At 42.7% G+C, this 18,307-nt stretch overlaps 1 long non-coding RNA gene across 1 annotated transcript; it reads left to right on the top strand.

The window, feature by feature from the left end:
• Positions 1 to 1,393: 1,393 nt before the first annotated feature.
• On the top strand, positions 1,394 to 15,712 carry LOC147912897 (uncharacterized). The gene is made up of 4 exons (XR_015549580.1): positions 1,394 to 1,822; positions 5,266 to 5,318; positions 13,348 to 13,465; positions 14,676 to 15,712. It is a non-coding gene; the product is annotated as an uncharacterized LOC147912897 (long non-coding RNA).
• The last annotated feature ends 2,595 nt before the right edge of the window (positions 15,713 to 18,307 follow it).

The raw sequence follows: 18,307 nt of genomic DNA, 5'->3' as shown, positions 1-18,307 counted from the left end.
ATTCCCTTTTATTGCTGAGTAATATCCAATTGTATAGATAAACTACGTTTTATTTATCTATCATCAGTTGATGGATATTGGGCCGTTTCCGCTTTGGAGCTATTATGTATGTAAAGAATATTCATGTACAAGCTTTTGTGTGAACATATGGTTTCATTTCTCTTGAGTATATACCTAAGAGTGGAATTGCTGGGTCACTTATTTCTTGAGGCATCCATTTTCTGGGGTGAGCATTTTGATTTTGGCGCCTTGGAAGGCACTGAGGTGGATGAACTGGGACGTGGGTCTCCCAATCCTTGGTGCTGGTAGGGATGTGGCCTGCACTTGATCTTACATATGCAGGGGGGGTACTGTACATAAGAATAAATCTAAGGGGTTTTTTTGATTGATTTTGAAACTCCGCCTAATAATTGTAAAGAAGACAGATATGTTTGGATTCAAATAGAGGAAAAACATATTCGAGTTAAAATTCTCAGTTTTCATCAGTTTGTAATGTGGGGTTCTGTAGGGAACAATGGCAAGATTTTTATGCATATTTTCTGCATAATACTGTTCCTTGTATTTGGGGAACAGTCTCGGAGTGGAAGGATGGGGCTCTGGACTCCGTGGACTCATTGAAGTCGAGGAGCCGTGAGACCCTGAGGAACCCAAGAAAAAAAATGCAGGAGGGCCATGGACCCCTTTGAAATTTCCCTCCAAAGAGAATTCCAGATCCCCACACAAAGAGTTTGCTGAAATTAAACCAGTCGGTTGCGGTTGCCTGTAGCGCAGCGCTGCGCTCCTGAGATAGACTGTAGAAGGCTGAAATGCCTGCAAACCCTGCGACTTGACTGACAAGTAAATTGAATTAAACGCAAAGCCCTGCTGCCTGCCCGCTCTGTCCTCTGATTGCTGGTTAGAAACGTGCAACTTGCCCCTAAATGCGGTTTTGCAAAGAAGGGGCCCTCCACTGAAAGCGTCTGTTTGATTTCCTGCATTAATATCTCCCTTGTCCATTCCTTTATTTTATTATTTATGATTTATTAGCCCATGGATAATGAGAACGGCTGTATGCAAGTCGAGTCTCAGTGTTGACGGGGTCGTGGAACATGGACAAGTCCGGAGGGTCTCCACCGCCCGGTGCAAATCTCCGAGAAGAAGGTGCAGCCAGGCTCGCAAAGGGCAACTGCCAAGTCCGGGGTGGGCGCCAAGAGCAGGCGTTCTGGCGCGGCAACCCCCAAGAAAACCTTTTGTTATTGTCTGTAGGCGGGTCGGCCGCAAACGCTTATCATTGGCCAACGTGGGACGAACCCTCCCCACCCTTACGCATCTATTGGCTAAGAGCTCTGTCTATATTTGAAGATCTCTTCATTCTTCACTTTCGCCTCGGCGTTGCCTGGAAACGGAATCCTGCCTAGTAACAGCTGACTGTATTTCCGCTTGGCCACCTTTTCCGGAAGCCCCCCCAACACGGAGCCGCGGGCCGGCGGATGCAGTCTTAGCAGAGTACGGTGCACTTGGTTCTGCAGCGTTGGGTTGTCTTGGCGAGAAGCCACCGGACGTGGGACGCTTGGGGGCTGCGCGGCAGTGAAGTCCTCCGGCTTCGTCGTGCGCGACTGGGGAATCGGCTCTCGTGGCGGCGGGAAGCGGGACTCGGTCTCGGAAGCCGAGTGGTATAACCGGAAAGCCGCCGGCCCTCCCCCTTCCACCCGACTTGGTGGACGCCCGCGCTCGGGCTGAGCCACACGGGTTCCCGGCTCCGCCACGCAGGGCCTCGGGATTAAAGGTCAAAACGGGGATTTTTCAGCCTACCGGGACAAAACGCTCTCTTATTTTTCTGCAGGTGTGTTTTGCAGAATGCTCTGCGGGGGGGGGGGGGCTACGGGTTCAAGTTTATTAAATAAAATAAATTACTGGTTTAGACTATGTTAATAATAGTGTAGAGCCCCAATCTTTTAAAAATTCCATCCGCGCCAGCTGTGTTATTCAGTGGACTGTCTGTGATAAGGACAGCCAGTTACAGTGGCTTGGGATTTTTTCGTCGTTGTTAATAAAACCAATTTATAGTCTTGGTTGTTTTAACAACTTCTCATGAGAAATTGCTGTGAAAGGCACAGCAAGTCACTTTGAACTTTTTTTTTTTGAAGGAAAGTAAGTTCCTGATTTTGATGTCTTACTATTGGTAATAATTCCCCAATTCCTTTAAAATCTTATTTTTCTGGCAGATAGAGAGTGTTTTTTGTGAAAAGAACAGTCAGTTAAAGAGGTTTGGGGATTTTGTTTGAAAAATATAATCATTGTTTTGACTCTTTTAATGGTAATAACACTACCTTCCCAACTCCTTTAAAATGCTACTTGGTGGATCTCTATTTTCACAGGATTTAGTTCATAGGTTTGGATGAGAGACCTCATGTGGGCTTCAGGTCCCTATCTTCATGAGGTGTGGAGATCTGGGGCTTTATAAAGCAGCCCCCACACTCTTCATGGTCTTGTCCTTAATTCTCAGCATCCTTCTGCTCCTGACATTTACCTAAAATTAAACTAAGTTTTTGTTATGTGAGAGCTGTGGAAATATCCAGCATTGGCCACTAAAGTTTCCCACTGCTGTTTCTCCACATCTTCATACTGAATCCTTTACTCAGGTTGGTGTCCCCTTTTCTGGGTGTCTGGAAACCATGACTGGATATCTCTCTGACCTCCCTGCTGAGCTATCATTCTTTTCTTTCCTCCCTCTTTTCTTGTCCAAACTTGAGTTAGAGACCCTCAGCTCCTTCATGACCAGCCTTGATGCCGTTGGCTCCCTCTAACTCGTAGGTTCTTACTCCCAGTTCCATGGGCTAACTATGAGTTCTTTTACCCCCAGTTCCATGAGCCACATTTTAGGGGTCCATGAGAAATTCCCATCTAAATTTTCATTCTCCTCTAACTGAAATGGAGTGTTTCCTTCCATCCTGAATGTAGGCCCCTCAAGTATGGGGCTTTGTTAGCAGTGGAGTCCAGAGCAGTTTTTATGTCATATTACAGCATCTCCAAATAGCCTGTATGGTGGTCACTGCTTCCCAATGACGGTTCTTAATGATGACCTGCCACTGAATATTGTTACTAATGTCTTAAAGTGGCTGTTCCAGGAACTATTACTGCATAAGAAATTACACCGAAATTTCGTGGCTCAAGCAACCATTTTATTATATGCTCACGGATTCTGTAGGGATCAGAAATTCAGACAGGGCACAGACGTGGCAAGCTTGTCTCTGTTCCACAACGTCTGTGGCCTCAACGGGGAAGACTCAACAGCTAGAAGCTGGAACCATCTGAAGGCTCATTCCCTCATGTCTGGTGCCTGGGCTGGGATGTTTGGAAGCCTGGGCTCAGCTGGGACTGTCCATAGGAGTGCCTACACATGCCTTCTCCATATGGCCTTGGCTTCCTCAGAGGAAGTCTCAGGGTAGTCAGACCTACATGGCACAGGGTTCCAAAGGTGAGTGTTGCAGCGATTAAGGTGGAAGCTGCATGGTCTGTGGTGATTCAGCCTTGTAAGTTACCTAGAGTCACTTCAACTGTACTGTACTCTGTTGGTTAAAAACAACAAATCCACTCAGGATCAAGGGGACAGGACATAGACCCCACCTCTCCATGGGAGGAGTGTCAAGCAATGTGCAGCCATTTTTTTTCAACTTCTACGGTGACAGGTCTATTAATATATCAAAAAAAATTTTTTTAATATTGTGATGGCTGCATTTCTCTGTGGTTTGAAATGCTATCACTTTATTTCATGTATTTTATAGCATTATTCTGAGAAGGGTTCAAGGACTCCCAGATGTCAGAAGGGTCTCGAACATAGAATGGGCTCAGGCCTCCTGCGATTTGAGGTGCCCAGTTTCTGCCCTGGTTTTTTGGTCAAGGAGGGACTTTCTAATTTGTTTTGTACTCAGCAGTGTTTTAGAGATTGATCTGTGACCTTTTTTTGGTCTGATTTCCTTCTGTTTGTACTTGTCTTACTCTCACCTTCATAGAGGTTAGGAGCTTCTTTCCCAGCCTTGTTCTTCTGTCTTGGGTGCATTTGAAGGCAAGTTTCTTTGTAAGCCAGACTTTCAGCATAATGAGCAAAACTCATTTTACTGGTTTTGCCAAGTGGCATTTTCGTCATTGTGTACGTTGCATTTGGATGGTCAAAGAGACCATCCATCAGTTTAGAAGTGTGTTTACTTTCCTGAGTTTTCATTTTCTTCTCTCACGTCTAGCTCACAGAACAAATGCCAACCAAAAAGAATAACTTGAGGGATGTGGAGAGATACTTTCTTTGCACTTATTACTAAGTGAGGTTGATTTTTTGTCATTGAGCATGAGGCACAGGCCTGGGAGGCCAACAGCCTCATTCAAATCCCAGGTCCCACCTTATTTACTAGCTGTCTGACCTTGAACCCACCAATGAACCTCTCTATGCCTTTGATTCATCATGGGGAAAATGATGGCATCCAGAGTGGCTGGCTGCCTGTTCACATTGATGACCTAGGAGCAGTGCCTGGCCTTCATCTGGTCCTTGCTGCTCCCACCTTTGCCCTGTTAATTGAAGAAATGCTGCTATAAACACTTCCTGGAGCTGTGGCTGGTATTTACTCCCCTAACAGTTTACAGAGAAGCCCCTTCACATTTTCAATTTCTTCCTCTGCTTTGTGTCATTCCTAACCCACTTCACTCGACCTGGTGTGATCTTAATTGTGTGAGTTTGCATAGATGTAATTTTGACTTGTGTGTCTCCTCAAAGCCTGATTGCCTACCCCCTACCTCTACCAGGATGTGGAGTTTCTCAGGACCCACTTCCCAGCCCATCCCTAGAGTCTCCTACCTCCCTCCCAACTACAACTTTATTGCATAAACATTTCATAGTGGGCATCCCTTCCTGACTGTGTGATAGTAAATTCTCTTGGGTTATTGTGCTCAGATACGCGTGTCGCCTCCTGGTGTGCCACCCACTGGGTAAGCTCAGTGCTTGTCCGTGCACAGCGTATTGATTTCAGTTGAGACCTCCAGTCTATGTGGCACCTGCGGTTTGGTTGTGACCTGATATCATGGTGATAATAGAGACAATGACCCTAACTGTTTAAAATCCTTCAGCTTGTGGGTAGGTAATTGGGAGATAGTATATGTGTTATAGTCTACCTGTTAGTCTTAGTCACCTGTGATGGTTTTGTTATTTTTTTACATGAACAATTCAGAATGTTTTAATAACTATAGATAATAGAGAAACCACTAATCACTCTAAAATCCTCCTGTTTCTTGGTCTAGAGATGGGACTGGACCTCCCAGCAGCGAGGAGCCCTGAAGGCTGGAGTGGAAAAGCAAGTACTCCCTTTCAACTTCTCCTCTGTCTTTCTCTCCCAGTTTCTTCTCTTTCATGTTGTTCACATCATTTTAAGGGGTTATAATTGGCTTATTCAGACCCCAGGATAGAAAATGACCCAGCTGAAGACCTCAGGCTCCAACCGTATCACAAGAGCTGTCTGGTTTTGTTTGTATGTTTGTTTTATGATTGCTGCCAGGTTTCCATCATGGATATCCCCTGAGGGAATATTCCAGATCCCTGGTAGTTTCTAGGTCGAGATCCTGGATGCCTCTTCTATTCTCAGGACCAGTTCCTGTCGGAGTGGGAAGACCTGATCTTGGATATTTAGTTTCGATCCTTTGTGAAAAGCTGTAAAGATAATTTTCCACCCCTAGCTGTAAAGTACTCTCGATGGGAAATTAAAATTCCTTTAGGGGGATTAAAGTCTCATTTGGATTACCCCAATTCCGAAAGTTTTTGTTGTTAGAATTTTCTTTAATGTTCATGAAAAAGTATTTTATATTTCCCATGAAGATTCATTCTCCTTAGCAGTGAATTTTGAATTTTGTTTTCTTAAACCTCCAAATTAGGTTTTCCCTTAGTTTTCCCTCTGTTACTGATTGCTAACTTAACATTAGAGGTAACTTTTAATCAGAAAGGGCATAACAGAGAGATGACAGTAGAGGGCACCTTCAATTCAGTTGGGGAAATGAGGTTCCTGCTCCAAAAAGAAACATTCTCACAATCTCAGCTTATTGATGGGGAGCTTCAGTTCTCTTACAGTTGGTACTTTTATGGGGGTGGGAGCGGGCAGAGAGGTGGGACCCTCTTAGCCGCCAGTTTTAATGTTGGGTATTTATATATCACTTGTTCCTTTGTATTTTCTTGTTTTTATTATGATTTGTTCTGTGAGCTGTCAGTATTTTAACAGTATCTCTTAAAAATCTTTGTAAAACTAAGTAGTTTTGCATGTCAGCCCAGCACCCACTAGTGACACCCATTTGACCCGCCTGCTCTGCATAGATGGGGACGTTTCCACACCTGAATCTCTCCTGTGTCCCCCACTGTGAGCAACTGATGGTACTCACCAGGGGTGTCTGGCACTTCCCTCCGTCCACCTTTATTGTGGTCCCCAAGTTCCTACCTCCCTAGAGACTATTTCTCTCCAGAGCAGCACTTTTCAATGGAAATATAATGTGAGCCACATATGAAATCGCAAGTTTTCTAGTAGCCACTTTAGAGAAATTAAAAAGAAACAGATGAAATTAATTTTAATATATTTAATTAACCCAATATATCAAAAATATTATGATTTCAACATTTAATCAATATAAAACTCATTAGTGAGTTAATTGGCATTCTTTTTTTTATAGCGTGTCTTCAAAATCTAGAGTGTATTTTCCACTTACAGCATTTCTCCATTGGCACTCACCGTATTTCAAGTGCTCATAGCCACATGTGGTGAGTGGCTGCCTTCTTGGACAGCACAGCTCTAGAGAATGATTTTTTGTACAGACTCCATCTCTCTTCCTGCCCCCGTTATTCTCATCGACCCCCACACCCTTAGAGTCTGTGACTACTGCCTCCCTCTCTCCCTCTCTCCTCTCTCTATTTGTCATGTTCTTTTTCTAACACGGAAAATCATTTCCAATTTCTTAACATTCTTACCTGATTTCTTCTGTCTTACATTCCTTTAAGGGCCCGGTTTTCCTCTAACCCCCATTTCAGCCTTTTCCCATAAGAGGTGACAATTCTTTTTGTCTTGGTTGGGCATTTATTTGTGGTCACCTCCTAATGATTATTTTCTTTGACCTATTAGTTGACTTAGACGCTTTTCCCATTTTTTTCATGTATCTTTCTTGATGGATCTCCAAATTAACTTCAGAGTTAGTTAAACTAGAAAGCATAAATTTAGAGGTGAGTATAGCGCCCCTTATGTTTCTGCCTTGATTTTTAAAATAGCATATATAGATATATATATATTTTAGGATATAAGATCTCACTCTGAGTATTGCTTTGCCTCATCGAATATTTTTGATAATTATTTTTATATCTCCTCTGTGTATTTTAGGGTTTCCATTAAACTGATGTAGAATTTTGTGTTCTTTTATATCAAAAATAAAAATTTATTTTTAAACATTTCTACTTGCATGATAGTTATTTTTACCTAGGAAAGTCCATAAAAATGGGTATATCGATAATGTTCTTTCCTGTGGGGTAATGGAGTGTTATCAGGAAACAGGGTGTCAGACTCCAATGAGGGAGGGTGAAAGTAGGAGTTTTCAGAGCACCAGGGTCACAGGTTTTTCTGGAAGGTTAACATGGGGACACTGGTCGGGCCCATCACTCTAGCTGACAGAACACTCCCTGAGTGGTTCCTTGTATTTGTAGACATGATGCTGTAAATGCTCTTTCTGTGTCTTGAAGGATTTTATGTTTGAGGAGTTTACAGAGAAGCCCTTACAAACTTCAAGTCCCTTCTGCTGCTGCTTTGCTCGTCAGCACCTCCCCCTGACCTGGTGTTAGCTTAGATCATAGTGTGCTCCTGGGACCAGCAGCACAGTGTCACCTGGAAATGTGTTAGAAATGCAGATTCTCAGGCCCCACCCAGACCACTGAATCAGAAACTCTGGGGTGGGGCCCAGCAATCTGTTTAATAAGCCTTCCAGGTGGGTCTGTTGCACCCAAATTTGAGAAGCATTGTATTAGATGATGTTTGAGTTCACGCTAACCTAGTAACTGACACAGGTGTCTGCTCACCGCCTGGCCCTTCCACAGGCATCTGGATCCTCTTGGGATCCCCACCCCCCAGTGCCCTCTCCTGGAGTTTTCTGGTCCCTCCTACTTGAATCCGTCTTCTACAGCCCCTGCTCTTCCTGGCTTTGGTTTCTAGTGAGTTCTGTGGTATGTATGTCTACGTTTGTGACATTCTGGGAGGGATGGCCCAGGCTGTGATTTGCCACCTCCTGCTGCAGGCAGTAGTGGCGTTCAGAAGGGAGGGGAGAAGCTGTGCTCATGTGCTTCTGTCTTGACATGAGTACAGCCATGTTTGGCCGCTCCATTGACCTACAGCCACCAGCACAAAAAAGAAATACAAAGCTGCTTTCTGTGTGGTGGGAACTGGCCTTTTCCCGGGAACTGGCCTTTCTCCCACGGAGAGAGTTGCAAGTTGTAACATTTCAAGGCTCTTGGAGCGTCCTGGCCCAGAATGGACTGGCCATCTGTGCCGGGCTAAGACGATAACCAAAGAGAACAATGCACGTGCGCAACTACTGGGCTGGGTCGTTAGCCAGGGGGCTCAGTGCACATATGCCACTGATAACCATTTTGTGCATGGAAACACTAAATGCTTGCTCTGCAAACTCTGTAATTCCTTACTCTGAAAATTACTGATGGTATAAAAACTGCTGGAAACTGAGACCCGGGGAGAGTTCCACCTGTGGAAGGGACACCTTGCCCAGGACGTGTGATCCTTGCCCAGCCGCGTCGATTGACAGGGCTCTCCCGGCACTGGGGCGTGGATGTTGTGAGTAACTGATTTGATGTGAAGTAATTGATTTGATATGAAGTAATTGATTTGATGTGTTCTCTTTTCGGTCAACCTGGTGTTTCTCTTTCTGGTTGATTTGTGTCATTTCTCTTCAGCCGATGTGGGTGTTTTCCCTTTCCAGTCGGGCTGATGTTTTTTCCCTCTTAATATTTGACCTATTTGGATCTGTTTGCAGACTATCGCCTTTACTATCCTCTATGTAATAAAATATACCTTCGGTCCATTTGTTTGGAGTGGAAAGTGTCTTTTACGTCTCCGATCGAATCCCCGAACCTCTCATAACATAATTGGCGCTGTGAGCAGGATTCAATTAAGGAGATGCCTTTCCTATTCAAACGAAAGGTAACTGAAGCCAAGGTGGAAGGGATTCCAAGATGGGAGGACCCTCCCTTTTACACTCTGGCTGGGGAGTGGGCTCATAGGTCAGGGTTATATGAAGCTTGGGATGCTCGTCTGCGACGATTTGAACCGTTGGATGTGACCAAAGCTTTGCAGACGATGAAAAGGAAAGAGAAAGATGATGTTTCTTTTTTGGCACGGCGAGGTTGATGTTTGTTGACTGCTTATCGCCGGGCTATAGAAGATAGGGATAAGATACAAACAGAGAAGGCACTCTTGGAAACGAAATGTCGCCGGGCTGTAGAAGATAGAGATAAGATACAGACAGAGAAGGCACTCTTGGAAACGGAATATCGCCGGGCTATAGAAGATAGGGATAAGATACAAATAGAGAAGGCACTCTTGAAAACGGAATGTCGCCGGGCTATAGAAGATAGGGATAAGATACAGATAGAGAAGGCACTCTTGGAAAAAGAATATTCAGATTTACAGTTGCCTGAAGTCAAGGTGGAAGAAATTCCAGGATGGGAGGACCCTCCCTTTTGCACTCTGGCTGGGGAGTGGGCTCATAAGTCAGGGCTATATAAAGCTTGGGATGCTCGTCTGCGACGATTTGAACCTTTGGATGTGACCAAAGCTTTGCAGACAGTGGAGAGGAAAGCAAAAGATGATGTTTCCTTTTTGGCACGGCGGGGTTGGTGTTTATTGACTGCTTATCGCCGGGCTATAGAAGATAGGGATAAGATACAAAAAGAGAAGGCACTCTCGGAAAAAGAAAATTTAGATTTGCAGTCTCGTTTGGCTATGATTCAATGTCAATATCTTGCACTGGGAGATCAGGCTCATAACTACCAAGCTATAGCAGAAAAGACTGCTGTAAGAGTTGCCAAATATAAATATAGAAAGAGGAGAGGAAAGATAAATGAACGAAAAGTTCATATGGCCATAGCATCGGCCGGTCCTAAGTGGGACCCGGACACATGGGATGATGATATCTGAGATGATGATTCTAAAACTGATTATGAGGAAGAGGAAAAACCACCCAAACGCACAGAGGCACGTCCTCTTCGCCGGCGGCGGATGGAAATGGATGGTAATCATCCTGTAAGGAAAGATATGATTGAGGATTTTAACCAACAAAAAATTTCTGATATTTTAGCCCGGGCTACACAAAAGCCTAGAGAAGCCATCATAACCTGGCTTGTTCGCCTATATGATATGGGCGCTACAGGAATTAATCTGGATGCAGGAGATGCTTTTAAATTTATAATTTTGTCCAATGATCCAGTAATACGGGGAGCTTTCAGAGACTGGAGCATGAATGCTCACCCCCCAAATGATCGTGGACAAGACACTGATGATACAACTTTATTGGCTCTTGCAATAAAAGGAGCTCAAGATAAATACCCCACGGATGATATGTGGCCAGACACTAATAGACCCTGATATACTTTAAAAGATTATGTCCAAAAGATGAGAGAAGAAACCATGAAACAGGCTGTGTTTCTGGGGTGTGATGAAGCTTTAAATGAAATGACTTTAAGTGTCCAGGTGCGAAACAAGTTGATAAAAACTGCACCTCCGGCATACAAACAAATAATTACAACCCTTCTCATGAATGAAACTGAAAGCCCTATATCAACACTTACAGATAAGATTATGCAGCTAGCAGACTTGGGAGACTGACAGACAACTGAAAACTCTCCAAGAAGAGAAAAAAGAGAAACATTCTTTAAAAAAGATAAAATAACTCGAGGTGATATGTTTTTGGCCCTACTCCAGGCAGGAGTACCTAAAGACCAGATTGATGGAGTTGACACTAGAAAATTATGGAAACTATATAAAGAAAAAGGGCTGAATGTAAAACAAGTGAACAGAAGGGACAATATAAAGAATGCTTCCAACCCAGTGCCTACTGCACCTAGTGCACCACCTCCTCCCTTGGATCCTCTTCTTGCTGACTTATGTGATTGAGGGGAAGGCCAAACCTCTGTATCGATTAGTGCCACTATAAGAAAAGATATTAGACCACATGTACCAATTAAAATATTTTAGAAAAATAGATCTACAACTAGTGTGAAGGCACTTATAGATACAGGGGCAGAGGCCACCCTTATCTATGGAAATCCAACTAAGTTTCAAGGTACATCAATTCTGATAACTGGATTGGGAGGAAAAGAAATCCAGGCAGTTACCACTAATCTTTCTATGCAAATTGGGCAACTACCCCGGCGCACATATCTAATTATGATTGTACCAATACCAAAATATATAATTGGGATTGATATTCTAAAAAGATTGACATTAAATTTGGCTGATGGACAATACCAATTTGCTATTAGAGCTTTGTCTTTTCATATTAATGCTGTAATTGTGAGATGTTTGCATCATAAAGTAGAAATTCCACCTGCCACGCAAGTGATCAATCAAAGACAGTATCACATCCCTGGAGGACAACAAGAAATATCTGAGACCATAAAAGATTATTTGGCTGTAAAAGTCCTTCGCAGAGTAACTACAGCCTGGAATAATCCTATCTGGCCTGTTAAAAAAGGTGATGGGACATGAAGAATGACTGTAGATTACAGAGAGCTAAACAAAGTGACTCCGGCTATTCAAGCGGCCGTCCCTGATTTGATTACTCTCATAGAAAAAGTGCAATGTTATCCAGGCACTTGGTATGCAGTCATAGACTTGGCTAATGCCTTTTTCACCATACCTATACCTAAAAGTGTCCAAAAACAGTTTGCTTTCACTTGGCTGGGACAACAATATACCTTTACTAGACTTCCTCAGGGATATGTGCATAACCCCACTATCTGCCATCGACAGGTTGCTGAGACCTTGGCAAAGGTACCTGCTTCTGATGATGTCCAAATAGTACATTATATAGATGATATTATGATCCAAGGAAATGAAGAAGAAAAGGTACAACAACAGTTAGAAAAAATAATGGACACACTTGAGGAGGATAGATAGAAAACTAATCCAGCTAAAATTCAGGGCCCAAGTTCAAATGTTAAATTTTTGGGAGTACTTTAGAATAATGAAAAACAAAAAATTTTACCTAAAGCTAGACAAAAGATATTAAATTTTGCAGCACCTCATAACAAAAAGGAAGCACAAAAATTTATTGGATTATTTGGATTTTGGAGGGCACATATTCCACATTTAAGTCGGCTCCTTGCACCTTTATATAAAGTTACCAAGAAAAAATATAAATTTAAATGGGAAATGAAACAAAAAGAAGCTTTTGAAGCAGCCAAACATGCTATTCAGACTGCTTTAGATCTATGGCCAATTAAACCGGGACCCATTGAGTTACAGGTAGATGTCATTGATCAGTATGCCAGCTAGAGTCTATGGCAAAAACAAGGTGCCCAACGTTATCCTCTGGGATTTTGGAGTCACAAACTTCCCTGTTCCAGTGAAAGATATAATCCTTTTGAAAAACAGTTGTTAGCCTGCTACTGGGCTCTAATAGACTCAAAAAGCCTTACCCTGGGACATGAGGTAATTATACGACCTCAAATACCCATCATGCAATGGATTCATAGCATGCCTGTTACTCATAAAATTGGACAAGCACAAAAATTTAATATTATCAAATGGAAATAGTATATTCAAGACCGGGCCAAACCTGGCCCAAAGGGGTTGTCTCTATTGCATGAACAAGTGTCTCAATATAGCAGTAAGCCAACTGTGTCACCTAAGACTGATATAACAAAATCTCCTGTTAAATGGGGTGTCTCATATGATCAATTGACTAAAAAACAACAAAACCATACGTGGTTTACAGATGGTTCTGCCAAAATGATATCAAGCTCACGAAAATAGAAAGCGATTGCCTATAACCCATCCACCCAACAAACAATTGTCACCACCGGAGATAATATGAATAACCAATATGCTGAACTCTATGCGATGTATCAGGCACTTCAATAAGAACAGGGGCAACAATGTCATATATATACTGATTCGTGGGCAGTGGCACAAGGTTTAGCAACGTAGATGCCACAATAGAAAAAACATGATTAGAAAATTAATGATAAAGAAATATGGGGAAAAAAATTATGGGAAGACATATGATTATGATGTCAAAACACTATTGTCACTGTATTTCATGTTGATGCTCACAGTTCTTTAATTTCTGCAGAACGAAAGCATAATTCTCATGCTAATCAGCTGGTGCAGATTCATGCAACGCACAACCCAGGCTTAGCACAATGGGTCCACGAAAAGAGTGGACACTTGGGAGAACAAGCGTCATACAGGTGGGCACAACAAAGGAAAATCCTTGTCACTCACGATGATATTGCCACTGCAGTACAACAGTGTCAATTATGCCAACAATTAAATAAACGGGGAGTTCCACACCCCTACCAAGGTCATATCCAAAAGGGATTATTTCCCGCCCATACCTGGCAAATAGATTTTATTGGACCATTGCCAAATTCTTGTGGCTATACTTATGCCTGCACTGCTGTTGATACATATTCTGGTTATTTATTGGCTATACCAGCTAAAGTGGCCACCCAACAGAGTGCCATAAAATTATTAGATATAATCAAGTTATATTATAGAACACCAAGGCAAATTCAGAGTGACAACGGTTCCCACTCTACAGGTAAGTTGATTCAAACCTATACCAAAAAAAATTATATAAAATAGATTTATCATATACCTTATTACCCCCAAGCTGCAGGCCTCATAGAACGAATAAATAGATTGCTTAAACAACAATTGAGGAAACTCAGTCATGGCTCATTAAAGGGGTGACACAACCATCTAAGTACTGCTCTAAATATGTTAAATAACAGGCCACTAGGCCCTAATGAGACTCCTCTGTCAAGGTTGTTACCAGCAAAGATTACAAAAGTGGCAGCCGCCACCCATGAGTTTATGACCTTAACCTATTGGCTCCTGACTCAGTCTACTAAACCGCCTTTTCGTGCCACGGCCGAAGCGACTGGATTAGATTTATCTACTGTTCATTCTATTCAATTGCCCCCTAAGAAGCAGTCTATAGTCCCTACTGGGATAGGGGTACAATTTCCCAAAAATACCTTTGGTTTGTTAAAAGGACGCTCTGGACTGACAGCAAAAGATATTGATGTACTAGGAGGAGTTATTGATCCAGATTACCAAAGAAAAATAAAATTTATATTATATAATGATAGTGACACAATACTAACTGTAGAGTCTGGGGAACAAATAAAACAATTATTGGTGCTTCCCCTCCTGACTCCAAATGTGTCACAAAGACAACCTCCAAATGAATTAACTAAAAGAGAAATGCAAAGATTTGGGTCTACAGATGGATAAAAACCTGGAGCAAAGATGTGGGTGACACATCCACCCAATGCGGCTCCACATGCCACAGAAGTAATGGCCCAAGGGCCCACTGCAACGCTCATAATAATGTATCCAGGAAATAAACAATTATATCATGTTCCTAAAAATTCTGTTTCTTTGCATGAATAGATATTCCTGCTGTGTTTGCTATGCTGTGCTGCACTTCCATGTCTGCTGCAGACCTACATGCCAACTAATGTCTCCATAGGACAACCTTTGACCCTGCACTGCTGGACCAACTGCTCTACACCAGTGGGACCTATAACCTAGACTATAAATGGCCAAAAAATTTGGTCTCAAAAACATCAAGCAATCTCTCAGTATAAGCCTATATCTGACCAGTCACGGAAAACTAATTATAATTTCTCTATTACCCTGCCTTCTGCTACCCTCCGTGATGGGGGCTGGTCTGAACTTCTGCAAGCTAATTTGTTAGGCCTAAATGTTATCTTATCTAATGTTATCTTTGATGCTGTACATGATTTGCAAGATCAAGTTAATAACATTTCATATTCTAAGGGGTTGTTTGATTGGTTACCTTGGGGTTTGGGTCCTTTATTGCGAGATAGTTTTATAATTATTGTAGTCATTGGATTTTAGATTCTTGGATGTGCCTTATGTACTTGCGTACAAAGTTCATTGTCTGTGCATATGGTGTCTTATGGTTAATGGAGACGGCCACGGCCAAATATGTCTTGACATGAGTACAGCCATGTTTGGCCGCTCCATTGACCTACAGCCACCAGCACAAAAAAGAAATACAAAGCTGCTTTCTGTGTGGTGGGAACTGGCCTTTTCCCGGGAACTGGCCTTTCTCCCACGGAGAGAGTTGCAAGTTGTAACATTTCAAGGCTCTTGGAGCGTCCTGGCCCAGAATGGACTGGCCATCTGTGCCGGGCTAAGACGATAACCAAAGAGAACAATGCACGTGCGCAACTACTGGGCTGGGTCGTTAGCCAGGGGGCTCAGTGCACATATGCCACTGATAACCATTTTGTGCATGGAAACACTAAATGCTTGCTCTGCAAACTCTGTAATTGCTTACTCTGAAAATTACTGATGGTATAAAAACTGCTGGAAACTGAGACCCGGGGAGAGTTCCACCTGTGGAAGGGACACCTTGCCCAGGACGTGTGATCCTTGCCCAGCCAGTCGATTGACAGGGCTCTCCCGGCACTGGGGCGTGGATGTTGTGAGTAACTGATTTGATGTGAAGTAATTGATTTGATATGAAGTAATTGATTTGATGTGTTCTCTTTTCGGTCAACCTGGTGTTTCTCTTTCTGGTTGATTTGTGTCATTTCTCTTCAGCCGATGTGGGTGTTTTCCCTTTCCAGTCGGGCTGATGTTTTTTCCCTCTTAATATTTGACCTATTTGGATCTGTTTGCAGACTATCGCCTTTACTATCCTCTATGTAATAAAATATACCTTCGGTCCATTTGTTTGGAGTGGAAAGTGTCTTTTACGTCTCCGATCGAATCCCCAAACCTCTCATAACAGCTTCCCACAAAACAGAGAGCCTGACACTGTCTATAACTGTTTTATTTTTGCTCTTTCTTCTTGTCGACTTCACAGTGTAAATGCAGTTTGTGTAAACATCTCTACTGGGCAATGCATAAATATAAGTATTTCTATGAACATATAAAGTCTGCGTATGTAGATAAACTCCCCATACTTATCATTTATTTATCCATCATTATATATCTGTGGTGTCTACCTGATTCCTCTACCTTATTTTCTGTCACTGTACCCATCTCTACCTGAACATATATTAAATATTTTACTTTGGAAATAAAGAAATATTATGTTTCCTTTGTGTTTTTTCTTTCACTGTGGAGCCTCCTCCCCCCTGGGTCCTCAGTGTGGGACCAGCAGGTCTCAGGGCCCTTTGGGAGGCGGTGGCTTCTCCTGAATCCTCCCTCACCTCTCCTGCTCTAGCTGCTCTTGCTGGCCAGCTCTGCTACAGCAGGTGTTGCCCGCCACCCTGTGGCTGCAGGTGACACAGCAGAGGTGTGGTCTCTTGACTGATTCCTAGTCTAGACCCTGAACCCCGGAGTTCCCACATGCATGGATTTAAGCGCTGTGTCTTTCTGAGGGCAGGATTGCACTCATTTTCCTCATCTCTTTCCTGAGGAGCTGTTCCCTGTTTTTTTTTGACTCTCCATTTGTCCTCTTGTGCCCATCACCTGCTGATACCATCCATGCTGCCCTCCATCTGTGCACAGGATGGGAAAGGCTCCACCCTTGACTCTCTTGTGTTTTTATCCAATGCCAATCCCTGAATATACCCTCCAGGGGTACCTGTCACCTTCTTCCTTCTGCACCTAGCATGATGCTTGTGCACCCCCTTCCTTAAGGACTGTCTCTATAGTGACTTTACACACAAACTCTACGTTCTTCCTGCCTCCTGCATCCCCATAAGCCCCACCACCACCTCGCTCATCTGATTATTTCTTCCTTCTCTCATTTCCTGTTGTTCTCTTGGTTTTCTAATCTGAAAGGTGCCTGCTAGCTCCTTAGTTTTCTGCCTTAATTTCTAAGTCATAGATTACTTTCAAGCTAAACATTTCCCTCTAACCACTGTTTTGACCTCATTCTGTATGTAAGTCTTAGTTTGTAGTTTTAGTCATCAACGTTCAATGAAAATTAATTTTTAATGATTTGACTCATCTGTGATTTAGAGTGACCCCCCCCCAATTGTGGAGTTTTGTTCTTCCCTTTATGTGATCATTTTAATTTAAACTTTTGAGTTTATTCAAACTAGAAATTCCTTCTATAGATGTATATAGAGCTTAACTTTTTGCACTTTTTTTGGCACTGTTTTTAAGATGGTATCTCTGGGCACCGAGGGAGCCTCATTCCACAGGTTTAGATCTGAAGTATTTTCACTATTGTTTCTTCCAATGAATTTATAGATTGCAGGTCAGTTTCTTCTTTGGCTCATCAGTGACACGGTAGTTTGTATGGCTTTTAATTTCAATGAATATTTTTTCAATTTTTTTCCTTTTAACTGATTTTTATCTGATGCTGAGTTAATTTTAACCCAACATCTTCCCTAGATGGGCGTGACTAGATTTGCTTTTCCACTGAGTTTATAATTTAGATGGATTTTCACATCTCTAAGCCTCAGCCCAGATAGGAGTGTGGGAAATAGGACTCCTCCAAACACAGAGATTAAATCTCAAAGCTCTGAGATTTATGGAGCAAACTCATGTCGAGGGTATATCATTGTACCTAGCACATAGCACTCAGGATGACACCTTTGAATTCAATGAATGCAGCTGTACGTGCCTTCTTAGGCGTCTTGATGATGCTTGTTAATGTCTGTGGAGTTGAAGAGATACTGCCCCATCCCCTGCTTGTTTGAGTCCCATCATCCCTTGACCTGCTGTTATGTTTGCTTTATTACAGATACCCTGTCAGCCTGGTCTGTCTTCACTGCCTGTGTATATACATGTCTACACATAGGGATCTGGATTATCTCAGGATCCTATCTCCTCGCTCCCTACACTCAATCCCTTTTTTGAAGATTTTCAGTCCCTCCATTTCATTTCTGCTCCTCACAACCCCATGCCTAACTTTGGTTCCCACTTAGTTCTGTTCTAAGCATTCCACATTCACGGATATGAAATCCTTGGCGAGTGGTACCACCAGGTCTGGAATAGGAGGTGGGCTGATCCTCCTTCCTGAACAGCCATCCAATGGGGGAGGCTGATGCTAACATGCAAACTTTGTTTTTTACTTCTCCAGGCAAAGGGAT

This window comes from Ceratotherium simum, chromosome 33 (genome assembly GCF_057802395.1).
Source record: "Ceratotherium simum simum isolate JZ-2026a chromosome 33, ASM5780239v1, whole genome shotgun sequence".
Taxonomy (NCBI): domain Eukaryota; kingdom Metazoa; phylum Chordata; class Mammalia; order Perissodactyla; family Rhinocerotidae; genus Ceratotherium; species Ceratotherium simum.
Note: the sequence above shows the minus strand (reverse complement) of the source record. Positions and strands in the feature narration are given on the sequence as shown.